General features: G+C 38.0%; 2 long non-coding RNA genes across 2 annotated transcripts; one reads left to right on the forward strand and one right to left on the reverse strand.

The window, feature by feature from the left end:
* LOC135407841 (uncharacterized) lies at positions 1-23,262 on the reverse strand. The gene is made up of 3 exons (XR_010427042.1): positions 22,620-23,262; positions 7,059-7,210; positions 1-80 (listed from the first exon to the last, which is right to left on the reverse strand). It is a non-coding gene; the product is annotated as an uncharacterized LOC135407841 (long non-coding RNA).
* On the forward strand, positions 70-24,869 carry LOC135407840 (uncharacterized). The gene is made up of 4 exons (XR_010427041.1): positions 70-2,311; positions 18,850-18,945; positions 20,323-20,414; positions 23,767-24,869. It is a non-coding gene; the product is annotated as an uncharacterized LOC135407840 (long non-coding RNA).

Here is a 24,869-nt window from a genome sequence, read left to right on the forward strand (position 1 = left end):
AGCTGAAAGCTTCTCCAAGTGGGCCACTGCAATCCTTGTGACAAGTGAGATGTCCCTGAGGAATTCACCACCAGGCCAGCCTGAAAAGAAAAGGATTAAGGCCGTTTAAAGGGAGGAAATGGAACAAAAGGAGCAGTTTTATGATGTAGCAGCATAAAATAAGGGGCCACTTTGTGCAGCTGATTGCCAAAGGTCTCCAAGTGGAGCAGCCAGTGCTGCAGGCACCACTCCCCTTGGGGTGAGCAGCTCCCACTAAAGCCTGTGCCTAGGCTGGAATAAGAGCCCAGCTCTCATTTAGGGGTAAATTAGAGATTATTGGTTTGTTTCTACATCTCAATTTTTTTTAATTTTCCACACCTACTGAAAAGTGGCCTGTAGGGAGATTATACTCTAGTGAAAGTTGCTGCTAATTAAAACAAGTAATTAGTGTTCCTCCAGGCTTTGTGATTTCACTCACTTTTGCCCGCCAGACAACATTAGTTTAAAAGCAATCCAATTTCTAGCAATAACAGACTGTAAAAAAGTCATTTAGCAAGTATATAAGTGTAAGGTTACTGTTCAGGCTTTGATTTATCTCTTCTAGGCTATTTAGAGGGCCATAGTAAAATTGGAGGGGAGGAGGGCAGGAGGAGTTAAATGCTTTTTTCTTCAGGTTTAGTTTTGTTTGAGTTTTTTGCAAAGTCATGTAACTGCATTCACAAAGGCAAGGTAGAAGAACTTCAGGAGACAGCTTTCCAAGTCACATTAAAAAACACAATTTGGTTTAATACGGTCTTCCAAGAGAACCCTCACTTAGCATTAAGTCCTTTTGTTTCCACTCCTCCTTCTCATAAAATGAAGACTTTTTATTGACTGGGTCTCTCTGGATGAGTAGGAGTTTAAACATACTGCTGCTTCTTGTTGTTACAGACAAAAATGATTATATTCATATTTTGTTGTTCTACAAGAAATTTAAAGAGATTAGTATAAGGTTTCAAATGTGATGACATATTGATTAACAAAAACATATTGGAACTCCTATCTTCACTTGTTTCCAATGTTCCCATCATTCCAAAACTGCCAGCTGTGATGCTGACGTGTTGTAATATACTTCCTCATAGGATATTTTGGCTTGACTAGGTACCCCTGGAGGTTCCTTCTTTTTGTGCAAGGATACTGTTTCTTCTTTTTATGCATGGATAACGCATAAACTGCAATTCATCTACAATAGCAGTATATGCAGGTGATTTCTTCCTATAGAAAGAAAGTCCAATTTTCTAGCACTGAACCAGTGGACATAGATTTTGATTTTAGTTTGGCTTATCTCCTATTTCTGTTGATAAATGAACCAGAAAAAGGAAAATATGATTTTTGATAAGCTATGAAAACATTTTACACTGATAAACAGAGTAAGATTGCATAGTAGTCACAACAAAATAGCTGTAATTCAACACTAAAGTGTCATTTTAAATGGTATTTCTTTTCCAGTTACATACCAACAAACAAATCTGTATAGATTAACTCCTTTTCTTGTAATGTTAATTTTAAATACACAAAACATACTGGTTTTGATCACAAGCAGAAAACGTGGAAATATTTATCAGCGTTGCTTTTTCCCATCTGCTAAAAGTTTAATAATTCAGTCTGACAAGCAGGATCCATCATGTTCGGTTTATGTAGATTCTGATAAAATACTTCATCATATTGAATAATAATAGATTTAAAGAACAGTTCAGACTTTGCTGAATACTACGATTTTCTTTTACCCTTTACGTGGCTTAGTATTTGGTTTTTTTAGGTTTTTTTCAGCTGATGTCTTCTTCTATAAGAATAGACATAGATGAAAACCAAGTTTTTTTGGTGGGTTGTTTTGGAGGTTTGTTTGTTTTTTACTGATAAGGATAAGAACAAATCTCCATTCCTGAAAAGAAATAGGTATAATTATTGTAAGATCTCTGTTCTTTCATCCCTGGGATTTCTTTTAGAAAATTAAGTTTTGCATGCCTTTTAGTAGTTTTAGTCTATGTACAAATTATATATTTGTGAATGTCCTTTTGGGCCACCCCCAAATAACACTTAGCATAGTAAAAATCCAGACTTTAAAAAAAATTGACAAGAAGTCTGTGATATTGATTTTTTGTTAAATTTAAGAGGCACGTATGATGGGCACGCAATTTTTATTATTGTTTTTCTTTTTTATCCTTTCAGTTGCAAAAGCTGCATTTATTCTTGGAGCCAGTCTTCATGGACTACAGCAGTAGTGGAGCAGACCATGGGGCACCAGAGGGCAGAATCTTCTATGACTTGTAGAGACATCATAAACTCCTTATAGGTTAGCATAAAACCATAATGGATAGTATAACAGCTCTAATTTTATGTAGTAAGCCATATTTGCACAACAATTCCATTACAATACAAAAGGCAATCTTCAGAAATCGTTTAGGAACAGCAATGGTATTCATGCTGAATCCAAGAAATGGAGAACAATTTTCTTATACAATTCAGTTTCAATGCCTAGATGTATCCTGCAAATTATTTTAAAGGTGATTTCATTCTAATTTAAACACAAATTGACCCTAAGATTCAACCCTATCTTACATCCATGTTTCTTGTGCAATTCTGTTTATTTCAAATTACTGGTTTTTCAATTATGTTGACTCCATATTAATAATTTTTTTCTTCTTATGACACTTTTTGGAGTCATGGCTAGTCTTCGTGAATGAAGATTTGGGAAGGTCTCTACCCACGTTTGTTACAAGCGCGCTGGTGTCTAAAAAGGCCAATACGAGATAGACAAATCTGGTTGCAAAAGGCACAGCAGAAAGACTCCTTAGGTGGTATATTCTGCAAGACACGATTCTTTCTGCATTGTCTTTTCTCCTCAAGAGTGGTCTTGCGTGTGTTCTCAAAGGAAGCAGCAGCGTTAGAGCTACTGTTTCTCCAGACCTCCCGACTGGAGGCCAGAGTAGACCAGTTATGGTGATCAATATGGCCAAGGCTGAGATGTTGTTTTCAGGGAGTCCTTGTATCTTCTCTTCGGGGCTCCTCTCATGCAGCAGCCGGTGGCAAGTTCACCATAAAGCAAGATCTTAGGGAGGCGGTGGTCCTCCATCCTGGAGATGTGCCCTGCCCATCACAGCTGTGTTCTCAGCAACATGGCCTCAATACTCGTAACTACTGCTTGTTTTAGAACAGACGTATTAGTCACATAATGTAACCAGTGGATGTTTAGGATTGTACAGAGGCAACATTGATGGAAGCGTTCTAGGAGTCGCTGGTGGTGGCAGTAAATGACCCATGATTCTGACCGATATAAAAGAGTAGACAGCACTATGGCTCTGTAAACACTGATCTTTGTACTTTTCTTCAGGTGTTTATTTCACCAAACTCTTTTATGAAGCTTTCCAAAGGGACTATATGGCTTTGCTAACTTGTTGTCTGTCTCCCCGTCAATCTTACCGTCCAAGGAGATGAGGCTACCTAGGTAATTAAACTACTGGACTGATTTGAGCTCTGATTGGCCAATGGTGATATGGGGATGATGGAAGACTTCCTGAGGTGCTGGTTGATAGAGAACTTCTGTCTTCTTCAAGATGACTTCCAGCCCAAAGAGCTCAGCAGCGTCTGCAAAGTAGGATGTTAAACGCTGCAGAGCTGCTTCTGTGTGGGCAACAAGGGTGGCGTCATCAGCATAAAGCAGCTCCCAGACCAGGCAATTTAAAGTCTTAGTGTGGGCTTTCAGTTGCCTTAGGTTGAATAGGTTTCCATTAGTACGATATCGAATGTAGATACCATCCTGATTATCGAGGTCTGCTGTGGCCCTTTGGAGCATCATGCTGAAAAAGACTGTGAACAGAGTTGGTGCAAGAACGCAGCCTTGTTTCACACCATTGGTTATTAGAAAGGGCTCAGAAAGTGCATCACCATATCTGACTTGGCCGCGCTGATCCTCATGAAATAAGATGATCATTTTAAGGAACTTGGGGGGACAACCTAAACCAAAATCTGTCACAGATCTTTTCTTCTCACAGTATTGAAAGCCTTGGTGAGATCCACAAAGGTTGCATAGAGACTTTTGTTCTGTTCCCTACACTCCTCTTGTAGTTGTCTGAGAACAAATACTATGTCTGTGTTACTCCTGTTGGCTCTGATATCACACTGGCTTTCAGGAAGAAGTTCTTCTGCTATAGTGGGTATTATTCTGTTCAAAAGTATTCTTGCCAGGATTTTGCCAGCAATGGAGAGCAGAGTAATACCCCAGTGGTTTGAGCAATCTGATTTATCTCCCTTCTTCTTATACAAGGTGATGATGACTGCATCACAAAGGCCTGATGGTAGTTTGCCTAGTTCCCAACAGCGCACTACAAACTCGTGAAATTTAGCATGGAGTGCTTGGCCCCCATGTTTCCAGACTTCAGGTGGAATTCCATCAACCCCAGCTGCCTTGCCAGTTTTCACCTGCTGTATGGCCTTAAGTGTTTCTCCTAAAGTGGGGGCAATATCCAATTCACACTTCACCGGTTGCTGTGTGATGGACTGAATTGCTGAGTCTTGGACTACACGGTTGGTATTGAAAAGTCTGAAAGTGTTCAGACCATCGATTCAGAACAGAGGTTTTATCTGTCAGAAGCATTTGACCATCAGCGCTGAGTAGAGGGCTTTGGATCTGGTATGTAGGCCCGTATGCTGTTTTCAAGGCTTCATAGAATCCTCTGTGATCACCCATATCTGCGCATAATTGAGTTTTTTCAGCTAGATTGATACACTGCTGTTCTGGATGTCACGGAGTTTCTGTTGGAACTGCTTTTCTTATGTGACAGGATGTCAGTGCAAGGTGTGCTTGGTGAGCGATTCTCTTCTTCCTCAACAATTCCTGGATCTCTTGATTGTTTTCATCAAACCAATCCTTGTTCTTCTTGAAGGAGAACCCTAAGGATTCTTCAGAGGACTGCAGGATGCTGTTTTTAATATGGTGCCAAAGTGTTTCAGGAGAGGCATCTATAGAATCTATGGAATGATTTTTGAGCCTAGTTTGAAGATTTGCCTGGAATCTGTCTCTCTCTGTGGCTAATTGGAGATTGTTAACTTGGAGTCTCCTCCTTGGGATACTGCCCTTTTAAGGTTTGAACTTAAGACTGAAGTTAAGTTTACAGTGCACAAGTCGATGGTCTGTTTGTCATTCTGCACTGGGCATCACGTGGGTATGATGAACATCGTGGACATCTCTCTGTCGCACCAAGACATAATCGATGAGGTACCAATGCTAGATCTAGGATGCATCCAGGTTGTCTTCAGACTATTTTTATGCTGAAAGATAGTATTAGTGATGGTGAGCTGTTGCTCTGTACAGAATTCTAGCAGAAGTCGACCATTATCGTTGCAGTTTCCAATACCATTCTTGCCTAATCCTCCTTTCCAGACTTCAAAGTTCTTTCCTACTCTGGCATTGAAATCACCAAGGATAATGATCTTATCATCTGCAGGGACCTTTTGGGTAAGGTGGTGCAGGTCAGTGTAGAATTTACCTTTTTCAGCAGGGTCAGCTTGGAGAGTTGGGGCACATATACTAAAGAGGACGACTTGTTGCTTGTTGTGTAGTGGAAGGCGTAGGGAGATAATGCGGTCAGAATGACCTGCTGGCAGATTTTCAAGTTTAGGAACAATGGAGTTTTTGATCACAAAGCCGACACCTGACAGATGCCTTTCGGTTCTGGATTTACCTGACCAAAAGAATGTGTAACCGGCACCATGTTTTCTAAGGCTGCCTTCCTCATGGAGATGAACTTCACTGAGAGCAGCAATGTCGATGTTGAGACGTGATAGTTCATGGGCAATTAGGGCAGAGTGACACTCAAGACATCCACTATCCACGATATCAAGCATGGTTCTGATGTTCCAGCATGCGAGAGTCAATTTGGGTACACCTTTGGAGGCAGGTGTATGACTTTGTCTTTTGATCTTTGTGTGACCGCATTAGTAGAAAATGCCTGTTGGCCGCGGTTAACCAACCGGGTGAAGGGGGAGATGAGCTTTGTTTAGGCCACCTTTTCTAGGCCCCTCTCCGAGTGAAGCAAGCAGTGGTCTCCTTGAAAAAGGCTGCTTGGTCATTCAGGATGCTGCCCCAAGAGACTGTCATCTCCAGTCAGTCTCTGACAACCAATATCCTGAACTGCCAGGATGCAGGGTTGGGTCTGCGGCTTCCAGTGCACCTTTCACCTGCCATTTCGACCCTCACCCATCACTACAGGGCTTTGTGAATGTGGGTAAAGCCTTTGAGCCTGTGCAGTGGATTTTTTTAGGTGAGACGCAGTATGCACAGAACTGGACCCACCCTTTAATCCTAAGGTTCATCTGCCAGGGCCGAGCGAGCTTGGGCGGTGGCAGCGAGGTCCTCAGGACATAGGTTTGATTAGAGTGACCTCTTAGATGGATGGCCTTACAGGGTTAAGCGAGCTCCATCTGCCCGGGTTTGGAATTAGAGTTGTCCTTCTCCTAGGATGACTGCCAGAAGGCTAATGAGCTCATCCTGCCCAGAGGTGTATTGTATCTGACCCTACGGTTTTGACCTGTCTGGCATGGGTGACCCTACCAAGGCATGTACCATCGCCAGCATAGCTCGCAACCACAAAGGGGTACACAGGCTTCTTTCCCATTAAGATGGTTAGGGCAAGCCTTTCACTCCCTACTTTTCTGCCACCCATCAATATTTAATCCCAGGGAAATACTCAGGAACATCCCTTTGTCCTGACCACCCTTTCAGGATGCAACAAATATATCCAGAACATACCAAACCTGGGCAGTAGCCGCAAGTGAGCCAAAACCAAACCGTTCTGACCCCCCGTACCCATGCAGGGCTTGGTTACCTCTCAAGGCCCCAGCCTGGTTGAGACCCCTAACTTCCCAGAAGAACCTACTATCCATGCTGACCTTATCCCCCCCACTGTGTTACCTCATACCTTCCCACGTACTGCTCACCTGTGACACTTCATATAGGGCTGCCCCACCTGCCCTCCCGCCAGTCCAAGGACCCTCACAGCCCACCCGACACCCTTTCTCTCCTCCAAACCAGACCGGCAAACCCCTGTGTGCTCCGAGGCTCCCCCTCTCATCTCCCACGAGGGCGCAGTCCACACCAGCGAAGCTCCCCCTCCCCTTTCCTCGCCCAGGGCCAGCCACGTCACGTGCACTTCCAGGCCTGGGGCTGTGCTGCGCGCGCCTCCAGGCCCACTTTCTGGAGTAATTTTGAGTATATTAGCAGTATTGAAATGAAGAATCTCAACAGCATAATACACAAATCACATAGTGGAATAACTGTAATGCTTTTTGAGGAACATCAAGACAGTAAATGGTCTGAAGAGTTCACTGAAGTCATACTCTATCAATTAATTGAAAATAATAATTTTTACCTCCCCACAAATTCAGAAGCCAGCAATATTCTTCATTTTTGGTCTTTTTTTTTTTTTTCTTTGTATGTAATGATGAGTATTGACTAGGATAAGCAATTGTGACCCTCACTGTTTAGTGAGCTATTCAAAAAAACCAATATTCATCTGGTGTGATATTACAGAATATAATGTGCCTACTGGTTTCTCACCTCATAAACTTTCTGCTCTTTTAAACTTCTGGTCGGCAAGCGAATAAGCATAGCAGAGAGGGTAAATTATCAACTGTATTGCAACATTATCTACAGTATCTTAATGGTCTTTCCACAAAACTTTTAGAAAGAAAATGCAGTAATTTTCTTGCTGCAAATAAGCTATTAAATAAACCTGGCTTTGAAAATGCTGTCATTGTTATCTCATCTTTCTTCTTATGCTTCTCTTAGTTCATCCTATCAGAATATATTGTTGACATGATTCTCAGAGGTCCTAGTCTCAAGATGACATAGAACTAGGCTTCAGTGGGGTCAAGATTTCAACCTTGTACTCTTCATGGAAGAAAGGTTAGATACAGACACATGCAAAATACTGTGTCTGATTAGGGGAGAGTAATAGAGATAAATTGGGGTTAAGAGATGGCTTCAGTGCTAAACTGTAGCAGAAGTTTTTGTGGTTTGTTTTTAACTTTTTAAAATAATATTAGACAAAGCATGGTTACAACTTGGTGGAGGAAACTAGTAGATTAATTTTGAGTGTCACAAATTATCATTTCATAATCTTTTCCATGATTTCTTATAAATCAAGTTGTCTGTTTTCCAATTGGACAAGGGGAAAAAAAATCACAAAGGAGGAGTATACAATACTGGTGGTATTGCATTGTTCTGAAATTGGATGGAAGAATTAACACAGAAGCTAAGAGTCTTGACAAAATGTTCTCTACAATGTTCATATACTGAGGACCAAATGCTCCCATGGATTCTGAACATCCAATTTGTCCCGGCTTAGGCCTGATTGTAAAAGTCACTGGCAGCCACAGCTTGATTTTGCAGATACTGTGAACTTTGAAAAGTAAAATATTTCAATTACATGACACAAAACCAAGATGTCCACTACCAAAATCTCCTTCTGAAAATATGGGTAGAAAACACATTAGAAAAGGTTTCAAAAACAGTAGCTTTAAGGTATTCACAGGAATTAATTTTAAGACTGGTGAGATCGTGTAGTATACATGAGCAGCATGATAACCATCTTACATCTCCAAGGCCTTGGAGGTTGCTCCGCAATCTTCTAAACTTTCTACAAACAGAGAAATGTTGTCCAGTCCTCAGGGTTTCCAGCATACTGAGAAAAGGCTATGGTGGTTACTGTATGGGGAAAGACATGGCTGCAGTTTGGGGAAAGACGTATGCCTTTAATGCTCTACTTCAAAACACATTGTAAAGAATATCCTGTCCCCTATATGCTTTAAGCCCTCTGATTGCTGAATAGAGTCTTGAGAGGCTTAATCAGAGCAAAGCATCTCTGCTGTTTCATGCCATTTACTTGTATTAGTGTGTCTCATTCATACAGTGCAACCCTCAATATTCAGCCTGCTGCTACGACTGAGGTTGATTCAAAGTGGCTAATTCTGGTCTGGATTTACCAAACTGTCTCTACACATGAAAATCACAAGTAGCTTTGTGTTACTTTCTAATGCAGGATGCTAAATGATTTTAAATTCTAGGTGGGTCAGACTGCATCTGGTGTAAATTAGCATGGATGTAATTAAATTAAAATGCTACCTGCAGAACGTCATCTCAGTTGCTAGAGCAGCCCAACCCAACACCGCAGCTGTTACAATGCTGTTGTAAAAATTTTCCTGATCAGAAGAATAAAATATATGGTGTGTAATATTTTCTCAAGTGATCACTTTTTTTATACATAGGATTAGGTGTCAAAGTCAGAAAAACCACCTCAGTTTGTTTCAGCATAGCATCATTTACTGTGCAAGGCCATGCAACATGTGCCACTCTTACATAGAGTGAAAATGATCAAAAATCTTAAAACACGCAGATAATAAAGGAAGATTGCAGTTAGCAGTCCTTGTGCCATGTGCAATATTTTTGGTACTAATGGCAGATCCAGTCTCCTCCTAGATTAAATGTTAAGTATTTCAGTGACAAGGGGTAAATTATTTTGTGAATCGTTATAAAGCATAATTAATTTTGAAGCATTGTTTGACTATACTCTTTTTGTCTCACACTATATGAATCCAAGTCAGTATATTTTTTGATGATATTTGAATACTTTAACATTTTTTTGAGAAAAAAATCATAAAAAATGTGCACAGACTTAAATAAACACCACAGTTGAATTTACTACATTCATTGCTTAGCTTTTTTAAACAAAAAAGCAGATCTTTTTAGGATTTTTATTATAGTCTTAAAGATCTTCACATTTGCTATATTGATCTTTGATTCTTTGGACATGGCTTCCCCTATTTCATCTTAAACACAGCTTCATAAGAAAGGTTGAATAATATTAATTCTTAGGAGATTGATGTGTTCTGAAAAACCTCAGGATGCTGAAAGCATACTGAGGATTACTTCTGCTGGTAGCTTCACTACCAAGAAATTTGAAGAATGTAATGTGCTGTGGACAATCTTAAAAAAAATTAAATAATTCCTCATGCATTTCTATCCTATGCACTTAATCACTTCTACTCTTAGAACTACTGTATTCAATATTTCTGGATTTTTTTTCCTCTTCAATTTTGACAAATATCAGCGTATTTAATTCCAGATAAAAGACACTATACTCACATTATCACTTCTGCAACCTTCTACAAGTCCTGTACTTGGCATGTGTAAGTGACTGAGCAAAAATTATGGGCCTTCTTTGCACCATCTCAATTCATAGCAGATATAATACAAAGAAGTGTTTAGAGTGCTGTAGCTTCCTGTCCAATATAAAAAACCCCATCAGATTAAATTAATGATACTTTAAATCTTGCCTGTAAATGAGTTGTACTGTACCTTCTTCAGTTGCCTCTGAGAATCAGAAGCTGTAAGAATAGTTCAAAAATTATCCATTTCAATCACATGAAACATTACTTTTGGATTCATTGAGTATATAAGTATGGTTACAGTTAAATTTAGTGTTAAATCATAGCTACCTTATTTAGTTGACTAAAGTCACGACACTGTTAGTGGATGCTCCAGAATCAACAGGAAATATGGTTATCAGTACATTTTTCAGAATACCTAGTCAATTTACTGTTACTTTGAAGAGATGATTTAAGTACTGAATGGGTGTAGAGGATACACTTCTATTTTCAGAGGTGAATCATCTTAAGAAAGATTAAAATCCATCCAAAAAATTGATGTAAGTAAACTTTCACTTCTGCTACCTGTGTTACTGAACAGGTTTCAGTGGTGGTCAATCCTGCACTTTTAAGAGATGCAAAATAAGCTTTTTAAATTTAAAACTAATGCAGGAAAAAATCTAGAATGCAATTTCTTCAGTAGGTGTTTGTCAAACACCTGCTTTGAACTCAACATCCATATTTCTGTCAACCTTGTCTATTAACTCTGTAAAAGGATGCGTAACAGAAAGGTCAAAACAAAGAAAAAAGGAAGGTCTATTAAACAAGTCATATCCATCAATAGAATAAAAAAATAAAATTGCCTTCAAATTACATTATTGCAGAATCACAGAATCATAGAATATGCCGTGTTGTAAGGGACCCACAAGGATCAACTCCAACCCTTAGCCCTGCAGAGGACCATCCCCAAGAAACACCATGTGCCCAAGAGGATCGTCCAAACACTTATTGAATTCTGTCAGGATTGGTGCTGTTACCCGGGGAGTCTGTTCCAGCACCCAACCACCCTGTGGGTGAAGAACCTCTTTCTAATATCCAACCTAACCCTCTCCTGACACAACTTCAAGCCATTCCCTCGGGTTCTGTGTATTTGAGTTAGGAACATACACACTGCTATATATATGTTCTTCTCTTTAGCATTTTTGGAGTAATATTTTTTGCATGAAAGAACACAACTTGAGCTAATTTTGGAGATACATAGGTTTTCAAGTGTTTTATACCTGTCACTACTTTCACTGCGGCCTCCAATCAGGAGGCCTGGAGACACGCTATCTATAACACTGCTGTTTCTTTTCAGAACACACGCAGGATCAGTCTCGAGGAGAAAAGACAACGCAGAAAGAATCATGTCTTGCCGATACCACCTAAGGAGTCTTTCTGCTGTGCCTTTTGCAACCAGACTTGTCTACCTCATATTGGCCTTTTTAGCCACCAGCGAGCTTGTAGTAAGTGTGGGTAGAACCCTTCCCAAATCTTCATTAGCGAAGCCTCGCCATGATGCATGACTTTCATTGCGTAAGGAATTATAGAGAAATGTTAAATCTTCCTTTCCCCATCAAATTCTCTCATCTGACAATAGTAGGCTTTAACTGCATACAGGACACTAAAACTAATGACAAATAATTGAGTTTTAGAAACTGAAAAATTTAACCCTTCTTAATTAATAGAGTCAGAGTAAAGCCCAGACTTAGTCACAAGTGGAGGTTATACTCCTTTCACACTACTCCCTTCAATTCACCAGCCTAAACCAAATGCAGAAGAGGAGGGCCAGTAGAGGGTTCATGAGCCCAGTTCCTCCCCATCATCTCCATCATCTTCCTCTGACTGTCAGGCACCCTTGCAAAGCAGAAAAAGCTATTTTTCCTTTCAATGGTGTAAAAAGAAGAGAAGGCAATTTCTTGAAAACTGTCCCTTCTACTCTACCCATCTGAAGTCCAGCTTGAATCAGACAGTAAATGACTGGAGTCTCGGGAATTCTTTGTCTAAATAGCTGTAGTGTTACTGTACAGTGTAGAAAATGTGATATCTCTGTACTATTTAATTTTTCCAGCACAGTGCTATGTATGTCAAGGTAGAGAAAGTCTTTTAAAGGCAGGCCTGATACCAGAAACCAGATAAAAGAGAGACAGTTTATAGGAGCTAACAATGTAGATGTCTGTGTATTTGTCCTCTAAAGTATTTGGCAATCTCTCTGTGTCAAACAGAAGCAAAACATGTTGTTAAGGAAATATAAATGGATGCTTTGTGATTCTGTAGTACATACCAGGCCATGTCAGGCATGAAATATTGATTGATTGATTTGCACTAGGAAAATGAGTTTTGATTGATCCTCTGAAGAATCATGTAGATAAGACCACCAAAAAAAAAAAAAAAAAAAAAAGAGAGAGAAAAAAAAAAAAGGAGAAAAAATGGGAAAAACTGAACTCCAGAGAAAGAACTGTTAGAATGACAGCATTGTTTGCAGCTGAGAATGTTTATGTTAAGGAAAATTGCATAGCTTTTGTGCTTGTGTTATTGGCTTGATCAGCATTTACTTGCTATCAACATCAAAAAGGAAGAAAAATATAAGACAGTATTATTGCTACTCATTATATCTACAAATGAGTACACACACCATGGAAAAGCACCAGCTAGTAATTTGGGGAGGGCAGGAGATGGTGTATATCCTCTACAAAAAAGGTCTGTCAATCAGTTTGTTTAGTAGTCAGTGCTATTTTTACTGCTCTCTCTTTCATATTGGCTTTGTATTGACGGAAGTGTCTGGTTCAAGGTCTCTGATCCACTGCCCATATCCCTGCAAGGGTTTGAACCCTGGTATCCAAGAAATCAGCTTTCCTTCCCTGACTTTTCATGGCAGCAGTTCAGCACAATTGTTGACTAACAGGAGGGATAACAAATCTTGATTGTGTACTCTTCGCTGGAGGTTTCCCGGAGAAGAACTCAGTCACGCAGTCCCCCTTCAGCAGGAGGAGAGAGCGACCAAGTTTCCCCTCGGTGTCCCAAGGCAAAAAGACCTCTATTTCGAAACTCTCGTGGTTTATATGGGCTTGGGGGGGGAGGGCAAGAAGAAGGGACGTGATTAGGTCAAGGTCCAGAGGGAAGGGAGTGGCTTGAGGGCTCTACTGACCAATAGGGGATACAGGAGGACCATGTTCCAGTAACAGAACCAGGGACTGCGGAGAGGCGAGTGAGACAACCTATCCTGCTTGTGCAGGGGTGGAGTTCGCGATTGGGGAGGGGAGACCACATGGTTCCAAATGGGGGGGCCACGTGGGTCAGGGAAATTACACAGCTCAGGGAGAACCTGCACAATAGAAAATGCAAGTAGTTGTTGTTTTTCTGCTTTGCTCAATCTCGGGAAGTCATCGCTGTAATGGACCCGTTTCTAAAGCTGTTCTTTCCAGGCTTTGTAATCCTGGTGTTCGCCTACAGAGGGATGCTTAGTTTCCCACTTCACAGGCTCAGCCTTGATTATGTAATGAACTCTTACAAGAAATAAGAAAGGACACAAAACTGACCACAGGGTTAGATTCAGAAATAGTCTCTCTAGAAATAATTCCTTCCCATATACATATAACAAACATGTGCATGCATAAATCCTCTTACCAAATTAAACAAACAAACAAAAAGCCTATCAGCAAATCAAATTATTGCTCTTACAATCTCCAAGGAAAGAAATAAAAAAGTAAAGAATATTAGGAATTGGTTTCATTACAAAATTTTAAATTTTAAAAAAAACTGTAGAAGATAGATGGATATATAGTAATGAAGCAATACCCTAAATCACATTTTAAATAGGTAAGGAGTTCAAAGAACATCAGAATTCTGTCTCATCACTGTCATATAAAAGCCGGATATAGTTTTAATTTAATTGAAATTACAGCAATTCCTGATTTTACAACAATATAATGCAGCAATACTAGCTACGCTAGAGAAGTTAGTGAAGAAGTAAATATTTTCTGAGTGCCAAATGAACTTATATACAAACTTCAGATACAGCAGATGTAACATCGTTACAGCCCTATGAGGGTTATAGACAGATATTTGTATCATATAATCATTTCAGGTGTTAAGAGAACTGAACCTTTTTCAAATATTTAGCAGGTTTTACTCATTGAAAGGTGAGAGTGTTATCCAATCACATATGATTTCTTTCAATAATGACTTGATGTAGTTGTGAAGTTCAAGCTTTCATTAAGTAGGCAAAAGTTACAGAGATATATTAGAAAACAAGAGTTCTAATTTATATACAGTGTCTACATTGTTTCAATGATGCTCAAATATCTTCTCCAGGAGATGGGTTACCTTGCAAACAGTAAATTGTTAAGTGAAGAATTGTTCTTCTAATCTCATGTAGGATTTATAATTGCAACCTTATGATTACCTATAGTGTTGGGGGTTTGTTTTGTTTTGTTTTTCTTTTTAATTCAGAATTATTTAAATTACCAATTTAAATATAATTAGGACATAATATCTTGTAAGTCTGATTGATTAATAAGACATTATATGCATTATTATGAAGAATTCCTTATCAGTTCTATCGTTACCTCCTTTAATCTTCTGTTTAAGCATTTTGTTTGTCCAAAAGAATGATAGAAGAAACTTCTTTTTCCGTCTTTATTTTTAACCTTTCTCTTATTCACTTTATGTCTACACTACAAGTCAATACTATTTTTTAATATATATTTTCAAGTGCATCCTATCTTTTAGTCTTAGATGTCTGAAACAGTCTTTATATCTCTTTATTTTTATTTTACTGTTAAAGAAACCAGCTTTCAGGAGAAAAAGACTGATAAAGTGTTGAGTCCTTTGCTCTGTTGTAACTCTTCCATGTGGGGAAGTTTGTGTACTGGCTAGCATATGTGTGTCTTTATTTCCTCCTCTTCCTGAATATCTCCTCTGCACCCGGCTCCCCTTCACACAGCAACCGATTTCTTGCCAAAGGAACCATTTAGAAACTGATTAAGATTCTGAGTTATAGTTTGAACTCTGTTTACATAATGCCTTTGGTTATGTTTCTCATCTGACTTATCTCTCTGGTCTGTGAATCAGGCCACTCCTATTGCAACATAGCTGAACATCTGTCCATTTTGGGGAGTATCAGCCAGTTTGACGCCAGGCAACCTTCTCAATGCATGCCTCGATGGCATGTTTTTCTCCAGGACAGGATGGGTACTGCATTGCAGTGCTGAGGAACTTAAGTGCGTATTAGTTAGATACTTGCTTTTGCATGCAATGTTGGATGCATAAGGAAGACACCAGTCTTTGCTTTGTGGGTGATTTAATGCCCACATTAGTCAATACTCATTATATTTTAGCTCTCTGTCCAACTGTGCCCTGTACCCAGAGTAAATGGTATTAAAGATGATTCATATTTTCATATTTAGCCCCCTCTTTCTTCCAAAATAATCAATCCATGCCCTACCCTTGCACTTGTACAGCTTATTTCTATAGTACTTTAGATATTGCACCTTTATATAGAGATTGCGCTAAGCTGGATTTCAACAGTTCTGTCCACTCCAGCTAGAAATCCTCCACCACAGATGTAATCCACACGTACTTGTAACTCACTGGTCAAATCAATCAGTATATGTTCTGATTGCAGAGCTCTACTGCACATTAGCAGAATAAACAGCTTTGAGAAGCTTGCAAAATTTGCAGTTCTATTTTCTAAAACACTATTTTTATTTTTAGTACAAGAAATTTGCTAACGTGTACACCTTGCAGAAGGATGCAGAGGGCAGAATTGTCCGCTGCAGTAAGGAGTTAAAGTTTTCAATGTACTTGGAATGACAAATCCAGATATTGAAATTGATTAGGAAACAATGTAGTGAGGGAAAAAAAACTAAATCCATTAAAGAGTCTGATTTTGTTCAGATATGTTTTACATTTTTAATACAATTTTTACATGTCACAATATTCAATATTAAAGAAAAAAAAAAGGAGGAAAGTCACACTGAAAAGGCAAAAGTTAAATAGGTCACATAGAAGTTATAAAACAGGGCAAAAGTTCTTTTTCATCTTTGAAAGAAAATTTTGGCACAACGAACATAATTTTCCAGAGCATTTCTTTTACACAAGAATCATTAGAACAGAAGAAATTGCTCCACCAGAATTTTGCTGGGATATCATTTAATACATGTTTTCATATTTAAAACAAAATCAGGGTTTTTTTAGCTGACATCCGTTCAACTTTCCTTTTTTTTTTTTTTTTTTTCCTGTGTAGTTTAACAGTGGCTACTATATGAAGAGAAGTATTGCTTATATCAATCATAGAAAGATATCAGTTAAGAAAAGTTATCCGGGCTAATAAAAACAAAAAGATTTTCTGTCACAGATCAGCATATGTGCTTTGAATTTTTAATAGTATTTTAAGAAGGGTTTGTTTAGGGGTTTTTTTAATGTTTTCAATTTTCAAAGAGGGACTTGAAGGGCTGTTTTTGCATTTCTCAATTTAGCTCAAACACTATGCATTTAAAGCTAAAATCAATTCAGATTTGGGGATGATGTGCTGATGTACTCTCATCTGAACTGGCAGGGTTTATTTTTTCAGTGTTTCCACAGTACAATAAATTCTGAGTTGTGTTTAGCTGTGGGTCCAAGGTTGCGTTTAACAAAGAGACTGAACTTTTAACCTTCAGGCTTCCAGGTTTTGATTATTACAATGAGCTGATTTTCATTAAACTTTGTTTCATTAAAGTAAATCCAAATAATCAATGTGCATGCATATATATGAATATGCTGAGCCACAAGCAATAAAGGATATCTTTTTCAGGTCACTAGCAAGACTTATTAAGGAAAGAGATAAGTGAGAAACCCCTTCTCCTATTTGATTAGTAATCAGCACTTAAATGAAGATTTCTCACACCTTGGTTTCAGTTATTAACTTACTCACCTATGGACAAATTGATGCTTTCCCAGGGGTAATGCCATAGTATTGTATGCCTTCTAAATGCTGACTGTTTCAGAGATTCTGCATGCCACTAGATATTTTTTTTAAAGATCAGGCACTGTTTTGCACTAATTTCAGACTAAAAACTTCATTGCTACTTTCTCTTTGTTCTTACAAAATTAGCTGAAAGAAGTCAAATAAAAACACATTAAAAGCATTCTATTTACCTTTTAATCTTCTTGCTACTGCCATTAAACTCTTAAGCTATAAATGAGCAGAAACTGTCTCTGGGAGAAGTTATGAAGTGACATGTCTTTTCCCTTCTTCTTGGGTGAATAATATGATGAGCAGTGAACACTAGAGGGGGAGCTTAACCGTTCAGGAGACTTAAATCTCCAGACCCTCTGGGAAAGGATCAGAGTGATATGATAGCTGCTGACTTAAACAAGCAGAGTTAAGGCATGGACAGCCATGGTTCAAAAGTCAAGAGGTCAAGAATAGTAGAGAGCCAATTTATTGTCATTTTCCAAAAAGGCAGCAAATCATAAGTGGAATTGAGAAGTTTAGGACTCTGCTCCTACCATGATGTGGTATACTTTAAAAACCTCTCTAGAGGCAGTTTAACATGAAGAGTAGGATTACAGGGATTTTTTTTCCCAAGGACTGTCTGTCATTTAAATGTCTGAGGAATGATGGAATGAATTATCATAAAATTTTGACAAATGTGATGGCTTAACCAAAGGGGGAAAACAGACGTTCCACTTATTGGGTTCTAATAAGACATGACATTTAAAATGAGTTTACATGACAGTTAGACCTTTGCTTTTCCTTTTTTTTCTTTTTTTCTTTCTTTGACTCAGAAACATTTGTGTTTGGAGAGAAGTGATTTATAACTGATGCTTATCTAAGAATGGAAAGCATGCTCCTTTTCATCTTTGCTTCCTATATTTTAATGACTTGGTGCCTGTTTCATATCCTGTGCTTCATATACCCTTAATTTTGAGTCTTGCTAGTTCTTGTAGGATGTCTGTTCATCCTTTATTGCAATAATGAAATATGGATTCATGATATAATTTTACTAACTTTGTTTATAACTTTTTTATAATTGCATGACAAAAAATTGTTTTGAATTTTAAAATGCTGCAGGTTTTTATTTATATTTGTTAAAATTAAAGTATTTCAATAATTCATTTTCTCTTTATATATTTCTTCTTAAGGAAGAATTGATAAGTCCAAACTGTCTATTTTCTGCTTACACAAGCATACAAGTATTTGGGTAATGTAGCATTTGTTCATTTCTTGTGAAGTATCAAATAGCCTAGAAAACTGGCCAGGTGAGCACAGCGTTTTGGGTTTTTTTTTTTAAACTCTGAATACCACATGAATGCATAGACACGAATTTTCTGAGTGCAAAATATCTGTGAAAGTCTCTGCAATGCTCTTATCAGGATCAGGATCTGTTACAGGAAAGGACAGGATTTTTTTTCTTATTCCCTCCAGTTCCTAAGATGATGATGAAAGGTGGATGTGAGCACAGCAGCAGCTTGGCCAGGGAGTGCCTGGTCCATAACCTGAACCAGCTTTTCCATATCACTGCTTCTGGCACTGTCCCTCAATCAGTGAAACTAGCAGTTGCCCTAACAGTGATCTGTTCAAGCAACTCATGTGGAGCCAAAATACCACTGAATTAAGCAAGACAAAACAGAGTGATAAATACTGTTTTGTTTCCTTTCCAGATTGTTTATTAATCTTGGTGGGATGATAATTTTATCTGCCATTAAGAAAGTAATGCTCCTGCTATATCTGCAAGGCACCAGATAAGTAGAAATTAGGTAAGAGTATGTTTGTGTCTAGTTACCTAATGCAGGTGATGATATTTTTAAAGAGCCTCTGCAAAGGATTTTCCCTCTTTCTATTTCTTTGTGAGAGAGGTGGATAATTTATTATTTTAGTGTTTTGCAACTGATGGCTCTTCCTCATGATAACTCTACCCACAGTTTTCCTTGGACAGCAGCTATACATTACAGTGATGTTATATTTCAATATATACACTTTAATTATAAATTCACTTATTTGTGACATGTTATTATGTCATGTGCCGTTGTGCTGGTTTCAGCTGGGGCCAAGTTAATTTTCTTCGCAGTGGCTGGCATGGGGCTGTGTTTTGGATTTGTGCAGAACACAGTGATGATAATATAGAGATGGTTTTGTTTTTGCTGAACAGCACTTACATAAAACAAAGGCCTTTTTTTCTTTCCATACTGCCTCACTTGCAAAGAAGTTCTGGGTGCAAGGGAGGCTGGGAGGAGACACAGCCAGGACAGGTGACCCCAACTCATCAAAGGGATATTCCATATAATATGACATCATGCTCAGTATGTAAATCTGGGGAGAAGAAGAAGGAAGGGAGGGCTATTTGGCATTTGTCTTCCCAAGCCACTGTTACATATGATGGGGTGCTGCTCTCCTGGAGATGGCTGAACACCTGATTGCCTATAGGTAGCAGCGAATTAATTCTTCATTTTTCTTTGCTTGTGTGCCCAGCCCAACAGTTTAATAAGAAAAGCAAAAGCCACACGGAAATATTAATGTTAATTTCTGTTAGTTCATTATACTCAAAATCATTATAACATATTATTACAAATATGAAAGGTTTGAAACATCATTCTTCAGTGGAAATGCAAATAATGAACTTATGAGCTTAAAAAGACAATAGTTCAATTACATATCATTCTAAAATTTTCTGCCTTTGACTTTCATGAACCTTTTTCTGAACAGGATGTTCCTGCCCTTAAAGAGAAAGAACGTCACTAATTTAATTTGAACTTATCATATTGTTCTATCTGAGTTAGATGGCTCACTTTGATTTACCTATGCACTTTGATGATGTAGAAAAGAGTTTTGGGGATACTACATTATATATTGCAGACATTCCTGCAATAGCACTATGAGTGTCCAGAAGTTACTTCATTTTAAAAATTGCTAAGTATTGGATTCAAAAGACAAGCAGGTCCATTGATCACACACTACATAGAACCCAGACAGCTTTTAGGGCACACTTTTGTCTGTTTTGTCACTGTATCCCCAATGATTTTCAACAAAGCCTCGCTGCTGATATTAATAGGGGAATTTGACCCTGTATTTTCAAGCACACTAATTTCTCTTTAGACAAGATCTTTTTAATGCTGTCAAATCCTTTATTATTTCAGGCAGACATTTATTGTTTCTCTGTGATGCTGAAGAAAGACCATGTATAGCAGTAAATACAATTCAGAAGGAAGAGAGAGAAGACAAATAGGAGGTCAGTAACTGTGGAATAAGAGCTCTTTTAAAATCAATATCCATCCATGCTTCACCAGATCTCACCTTTTCTTCTCTCTGATCTCTTATTTTTAGTTTATTAATATATGTAGCTGAAGTAATCAGCTACAGGCTTTTCAAAATTGCAGGGAGAGTTTATATTCCACCCACTCAGATGTTTTTGCTAACAGTGTTTGCCATAGGATTTTTTTTTAATATAATATAAGTCTAATATTTAAGCAAATAATGTGTAGGTATGGTAGGTGGCCAGATGTTAGAAAAATTACATGAAAGAAGGTAAAACACTGTATTAGATAACAAATAATTTATAAAGACACAAGGTGATGTGTTTTGTAAATTGAGTTTACATTTCTGGCAACTCTGAGTGAACTCAGGCTCTAACTAGAGCACTTTTTCGATGAGATCTGGATAGAGAAGCTATAAAAACTGGAAATTCACCAAGAAATCAGGTGAGCCCCAAGGCAGTTCAGAAGAGAAGGAGCAGAGAAATTATTGTTTCCAAAGGAAAAGAAAACATTAAAAAAGTAGCAGCTATCTAAACAAAAAGGACATAATAATTCCTTTTTCTTGTTTAGTACATGCTGATTACATGATACATGATCTGATATTTTCTGAAAAGCTTTGATTTCTCAGGCAAATAATTAAAAGAATAGTTTTATGTTAGTGTTGAGCAGATGTAATTATTCCTTTCATTTCCCTAATTTCCTCAGTAAAATTCTCCCCGGGGAAAAGCTCTATTTCTGTCTATGTGCAGCACTGGTCACTCTTGACATGAGAAGGGAAATTCAGGAGGAAGCTCAATGTAGTTGATGCTTCTTTAAGCAAGTGGCTTTCCATGAGGATGTGGTCAGTGCCAGATATCTTCTCCTCAAGAATAAACCAATGTAAGTGAGTAAATTCTAGTGTTCCTTGAATCATAGAGTATCTCGAGTCTGAAGAGACCCAGAAAGATCAAAAAAAAAAATCATCCTTTATTCACAGAATCAAAGAAGCATGCCCCTGATCTCACTGTTTGCAGACTCTCTGGTAGAAAGCACATCTGTCCTCGTGATACAGCTGGTTTGGATTTCATCCTTCAGCTTGAACTTGGCACGTCTCTAGGCAGAGTCCTCAGATATGCTTTTCACTGAAGACCCACCCACACTGTGACTCACCCACACTGAGGTTGAATGGCCTCATTTTAGAGAATTTCTGCATTTCAGCTAGTGATTGCTAATCTGCCACTCAAATTCAGCATCTGCCCTTCAGAAATATAATACAGCACCTTGAATACTCTGCAAAGGACTTAAAATTGGGGATGCCATATCTGTCATAGGTCAGGTTGATGTGGACAGGAAATTATGGTCTGGGTAAGAACATATTCCTTCTTCAGTGTTGTGCCCCATGAGACAGAAAAGAGTTAAGGATGCTGCTTTTCATATTGAGTTGTAAAGCACAAAGGAAAAAAAAAAGCCAGGTGTTTCTAGGAATAATGTAATTAGGGGGAGGGTAAGTTACCTTCAAAAGATAAACACTGTAATTGAAATAAGGGATATTATCTAGAGAAAAAGAATTAAACCAGAAGATGTGAAAGAACTCATTGTCTTTTAATACCCACAGAATGATTCATAACAGATTGCTGCTTTCAGCTCTGAGTAAGTTGTTAGCAGTTAGAGCTACAAAGTAAAAGATTCTTGTAGGGGTATGTGAACAGTAATAGAAAAGAAGCTTACTGGGAATGAAAACAGTGATCCTAACAGCTTGGCATTTGGTATCAAAATCAGCCCTAACAGGTAAAGCCTTTGCAAATTCTGGTAGAGAAATTGAAATCTACTATCCTGTACTTGTAAATCTGTTGGTTTGAAGGCAATTACTAGTTTATTTCAGGTTCTTGATTATTTGATGGTTAAGTACATTTCCCATTAGAAGCTTGATTTCTAAATCTACATTTCTAAATTGCCCCACACAGAAGCAGTCTCTTCAAAGCTTGCATGATACATCTTTGCCAAGATCTTTAACACATCTCTGTTTTGAAGGGAAATCTGGAGTAAACCAGAGAAGTCATTCTAAATTTAGGGCAACTTCAGCACTTTCTTTTTATTTTTCATTTTTGCTTGCTATTTAATTGCTTGGCTTGTTCTGTTGCTGTTGTGAAGAAACACTTAGTGTATTTCTCTGTAAGGTGAATATGTTAAAGGGTACCTACCCAGTGGTGACATGCAAGTGCAGTAGCTTGTGATGTCCAGTTCCACAACGCAGTTCAGAGCACAGCTTTGTTTCCTGTAAGAACACAGCTAACATGGTGTGGATAATAGCATATGAAGGAGATGCAACTGTTGCAGATTAAACCATAAAGAAGGAGATATAGAAAGCCTATAGATCAACTGAGGGATGACAGGGAAGAAAGAGGAGAATGAACCACCGTGTCAAAATTTAAATGTTTCAAACAGTTTTCAATATTATTAGGAGCTTGTGAACTTATTTTTCTCCCATTTCCTTAGTGCTCTACTATCCCATGTAAGAAATTCCTTCTTTTCCTTTCCAAAGTCTCTACTTCTATAGTGAAATACTAGTGATTGTAAACCACATGCATTGACACAGCAGTTTCTAGGAGGTAAGGCAAATATTTTTAGTTAAAAGTGCAGAGTGGATTTTATTTTTTGAGAATGCAACTACCTAAATTAGATTTAGGTATGATACTTAACATTTTTATTGCCATCAGGTCCTCAGCAAATTCAAGCACTGGACTGAAATAATGTCTCAGCCAAGAGAAGGAAAGTAAACAGGAGCTGCAGAGAAGGAAAACATAGGGAAAAAAAAAAAAGAAACATGATTTTTTTCTCTGTTATCAGCTTAGAGATGCTAAAAGTAGATTATGCACACTTCCTCCCTTACCTCTAAAGTAACTCTGTCAAAACAAATTGATTTTAGTTTAAGCCCAAATTAATGAACCAGCTTTATTATTTCAGGAGAGAGAGGCTGGCAAAGAAAAAAAATAGAAAAAGAAAAGACCCAGGAGTCATTGACAGAATAGGTGGTTTATAACGTGTTAAATGTGTTTATTTGCACTTCCAAAGTTCAGATTTCCTCATACATTTTCATACTGATAGAGATAAAATGCTAAAGTCTTAAATCCCTCTATGCCATGCTGAGTTGCTAAGGGCTGTTGAGTTTTTGTTATTTTTCCTCTTGAGTTAGCTCTGATTATGCCTGCTGAGTGAAAAATTTGTATTTGCCGACAGAAATAGGAGCCATACCACATGAGCTTGCACTCAGCAAATACTCAGATACATCACAAAAATTTACTCAACCCACCTTCAGAGGCCAAATTGAGGATGTTATTTTCTGTCTAGATATGATCCTGAAAGCTATCAGTAAGGAGTGTTTCTCGATCTCCACTTAAAACAAGGCCTACAAAGCTGCAAGTGTTCATGCACAGTCTCATTAGAGGACTGTACTCTTGGCCTTCTAGCAGAGAGCTGTGAGTGAACTTCAAATATAACAGTGCATCAATCAGATCCAAGGTAGGCTTTTAATGTCATTTTTTCTACTTTGCCTTTAAAGTCCTTTAAAGGAGTGCCCTTTCCACTGTGCAACCAATGATCATTCAACAGCACTAAACAAACTAACAAAAAGCCTCTCAGGAGAAGGGTTTCACTCCCCTCATAAAGAGGAAAGCAAGATATTTTACTGATGGGTTTTCTAATAAAATGGAAAATACACTAGACTCAGCGTAGCTTTTTGCACCTTTCTGATTTTTGCATGTGTTTATTGAAGGAAAGATTAGAAAAAATATTACTTTTGAGGACAGCACAACGTCTGATCCAGATATGACCACAGTCATATGTAGCTATTTTCTATTTAAATGAGGGAGTCATTTTAGTAAATATGCTTAAATGGAAAAATTAAATTAAAAAGATATTATCTCTCACCATCTAAAGTTCTTTTTCAAAAGTTGTTATGATACAGTGAACTGTGATCATAAAGGAAAGGAAGTATTTCTTTGAATATAACAAAGGATCCAAAAATAAATATGATCTAAAGACAACTGTCCATGGAAATTAAATTAACTAGGGGAGTTTGAAAAAACAGAAGAAGCTGGATACATGAAACAAGCCTAACAGTGCCAAGTGACCAAAACTTTGGAAGTCCAACAGTCTGTAGTCTGTACTCAGCTGCATTTAGCTGAGGTTAGAAGGACCTAATATTTAGTGTTTGTCCCCAAGATAATATAGTCTTTTGTGTCTGTGTCATGGGTTTTTTCCCCCTAAACTTTATCAGTTATGAAGCAGCTGTGACCTAAACATCACCCCTTGCCTTATGATAATTTATAGATGCACACATATATTTTTTGCAGTATTTCCACAATTTTATTTATGTGTTTTTATTTCAGGTATTCAGATACTCAGAAGATTTATGCAGATTTTATAAAAAAGTACTAGAGCATTTATGCCAC

Source organism: Pseudopipra pipra, chromosome Z (genome assembly GCF_036250125.1).
Source record: "Pseudopipra pipra isolate bDixPip1 chromosome Z, bDixPip1.hap1, whole genome shotgun sequence".
In the NCBI taxonomy this organism is placed as follows: domain Eukaryota; kingdom Metazoa; phylum Chordata; class Aves; order Passeriformes; family Pipridae; genus Pseudopipra; species Pseudopipra pipra.